Source organism: Brassica napus, chromosome C2, assembly GCF_020379485.1.
Source record: "Brassica napus cultivar Da-Ae chromosome C2, Da-Ae, whole genome shotgun sequence".
Lineage (NCBI taxonomy): Eukaryota > Viridiplantae > Streptophyta > Magnoliopsida > Brassicales > Brassicaceae > Brassica > Brassica napus.
Genome location: NC_063445.1, coordinates 33,336,823 through 33,340,336, shown reverse-complemented (window position 1 = coordinate 33,340,336; position 3,514 = coordinate 33,336,823). Strand labels below are relative to the sequence as shown.

Sequence of the window (3,514 nt, the reverse complement as noted above, 5' to 3'; positions counted from 1 at the left end):
ACACCTCTCACCAAAAGATCCTAAGAACATCAACTCTTTCTCTTTGAAATCTACAAGGGATTTTTCACAACCTCAAAACATTTCTTAGCTCCTAACAACTTTGCTAGCCCTTTTTTTTTTTTTTATTTTTTTTTTTAGATGGGGGCCAAGACTTTTCATAACTTGAGCTAGAGGTTTTTCTACCTATCCCAATAAGACAATTCACTTAAACACAAAGAGTCATTTCTTTTCCTTTTTCATTGCTTCCAAATCATAATCACAACACTCACCCCCACCTATAGCTAGACAATAGAATGCCCAATCTAGCAAGAATGAAGATCAAGCATTGTCGTTCCCGATACTCTCAACATTATGCACATGTAAGACTTTCTGGAGAAGGCCTCACTCATCAAACAATGAAAGCTTAAAAGGAGGGAAGGGTTTTGGGAGTGGTCTACCACTAGAGTTTGTCAAAATAAGATTGGCATAAAGGATGTGACAACTCAAGTGTGTATAGCCATGACTCAGTACACAAGGGACCATGAGCAAGAAGCATTAAGTTCATTCAGTTCAAATAGGGTTTGTAGTTGGCTTCAAAGACCGAGTTTCAGCAATCAACAAGTTTCAGGAAGATTTTTCAAGGCTCAAAACATACAAGTCTTTTTGAGAGGTGCAAAAGCTACTCAGGTGCAACGTAGTGTTCTTTACAAGGCGTTTAAAATCATTGCTCCCAATACAAGTGAATGCAACCTATATGCTCTAGACTCTCCTAGAAATGCAAATGATGCAAACTAAATGAATTTTTTTTTTTATATATGCAAATAGGTATGCAATGCATGACTCAATGAAACAACATCAAAACAAACATGATCAAATACTTGGTACCTCCCCCAAACTTAAATGACACAGTCTCTGTGTTGTCAAGTAGAGAGAGATACCCAAAAGAGAAAGCTAATATGCAAAAATGAAATGGTATATACAAGGGAAAGTAGTGGGTTACCTTCTATGGAGAATGAGTAGAGGGAGATGCCCCCTCCTCGTCGTCCTCAGGTGGTAACTCTTCAAGGTGCTCATCAGTAAGAGTGCCCATCTCTTCAATGTAGAAGGCTTGTCCGAACACAGTTGGTTTCTTCATTTTCTCCTTGATGTCAAAGTGTAGAACATGCCCTTTACCCAAATGGAGATCAATCGTGCCCTCTTTCACCTTAACAATTGCTCCTGCTGTAGCTAAGAATGGCCTTCCAAGAATCAATGGGTCTTGAGCCTCCTCACCCATCTCAAGCACCACAAAATCTGTAGGTATCTCATATTTTCCAATCTTCACAGGTAGGTCCTCTAAGATGCCCACAGGGTACTTCACTGAACGATCAGCTAACACCAGAGAGAGTTTACACTTCTTGTACTGAGTGAATCCAAGCTTCTTTGCAACAGACAAAGGCATAACGCTGACACTAGCTCCCAAATCGCAGAGACATTTCTCAAATTTCATAGGTCCAAGAGCACAAGGTAGTGTGAAGCATCCTGGATCCTCTAACTTCTCTGGAACATCAAGCCTTTGGATGATGGCACTGCACTCATGGGTAAGAATCATCATGCTTTCCATTTCCTTTTTCTTTGCAGCTACAACATCTTTCAGGAACTTGTTGTATTGAGGAATCAACATGAAAGCATCGATGATGGGCATTGCAACCTGAGCTTCACTCATTTGCTTGTCAAACAAAGCCTTGTACTTCTCTAGCAGCTGCCTCTTGAATCTACCAGGGAATGGTAGTTTGGGTTCATAGGGAGGAGGAACAAAAGAATTCTCACTTGCTGGAGCAAGAACTTCACCATCTTTTACTGTTTTCTTCTCTTCTCCAACCTTTCCTTTACCCTTGGCTTCCACAATCTTCTCCAAGATTTCATCATTGATTTTCTCATCAACAATCACCACTTCATCATCTAAGTTGATGGCCACCTCCTCATCTACTTTCTCAGCATCCTTGGTGAGGATTGTAGGAGGTAACTGCTTACCACTCCTGAGGGTGATAGCTTTGGCCTCCTTGGGGTTTTGGTCAGATTTTCCAGGTAGGGATCCCTGCTGGCGAGTCTGGTGAGTGTTCATGGAAGCAAACTGATTCTCTAAATTCTTGACTGTAGAAGCAAGATGTGAGAACTTGTTATTGAGCTCATTGTAGCTCCCATCAATCTTGGAATGAAGGTTCTTCAACTCATAACCAACATGCTTCTCACTTCTAGTCTGAGACTCCAAGATTTGTTTCAGCAGGGTGTCAGTGCTGCTCTCTTGAGGAGCAGAGGAACCAGATGAGGGGTTTTGATGAGGTTGATAGCTGCCTTGCTGGTTGTTTCGAGGCGGATAACCACTCTGTTGGTTGTTGGGGTAGGATTTCTGTTGGTAGTTGTTGTACTGAAAGTTGGGCTCTTTTTTGTACCAGCTACCATTGTTGTTGATGAAACACAGCTCTTCCTGACCTTCCAAACCCTCAACCTCATGGACAACAGGTGGTGTCTCTTGACTTGGGTTACCAACAAAGTGCAGCTGCTCTTGTGTGGCTTTATCAGCAAGGAGGATGTCTATCTTATCATGTAGGGCTTTCAACTCCTTCCTCGTCTGCTTATCATCTGTTCGGTTGTTTATGTCGTGGTCTCCACTGTAGACTGCATCACTCTTTACCATGTTGTCAACCAGCTCCTCTGCATCTTCCTCAGTTCTCCCCAAGAAGAACCCATTGCTAGCTGTATCCAGTCTGGCCCTGTACTTAGGAAGAGCACCACGGTAGAATGTGCTCAGCAAGCTCTCCTTAGAGAAACCATGGTGTGGGCATTGAGCTTGGTAGCCCTTGAATCTCTTCCAGGCTTCACTAAAGCCTTCCAAGTTCTTCTGTTGGAAACTGGAGATCTCATTTCTCAGCTTAGCAGTTCTTGAGGATGAGAAGAATTTCTCCAAGAATGCTCTCTTGCACTCATCCCAAGTAGTGATAGAGTCGCTGGGTAGAGACTTCTCCCACTGGCGTGCCTTATCCCCCAAAGAGAAAGGGAATAACTTCAGCTTTAAGGCATCCTCTGACACACCATTGGTTTTTGACAACCCACAGTAGCTGTCGAGCCTGTCCAAGTGATCGAATGGGTCCTCTAAAGCCAAGCCATGATATTTGTTGTTCTCGATCACGTTGAGGAGTCCTGACTTGACCTCAAAGTTGTTGGCTGCCACAGCCGGTGCTCGGATTCCTAGTCTATGACCAAGAATGTTGGGCCGGTCATAAGTACCAATGGGTCTAGCTGCCCGCGGTTGGTGTTCTGCCCCTTGCGGTGGATCTGCCATATCAATATCCAATCGCTGCAAGTGGGCTTGTTGTTCTTCTTCTCTTCTAGCTCGAACACACTCCCTCTCTAAAGCTCTGATGTCTGCTACTATTGAACTAGGTTTGTTGGACCCCTGCTCCTCAAGTTTATACACCTGAAAGTTAAAGGTAGGTGAAGAAGAAGAATCAGTAACAAAAGAAAATAAAAATGACTTAGTCTCAAGTAAGTGACT

At 43.2% G+C, this 3,514-nt stretch overlaps 1 non-coding gene across 1 annotated transcript; it reads left to right on the top strand.

The window, feature by feature from the left end:
• Positions 1-2,786: 2,786 nt before the first annotated feature.
• LOC125582616 lies at positions 2,787-2,893 on the top strand. Its single transcript, XR_007320073.1, has one exon. It is a non-coding gene; the product is annotated as a small nucleolar RNA R71 (small nucleolar RNA).
• Positions 2,894-3,514: the final 621 nt, after the last annotated feature.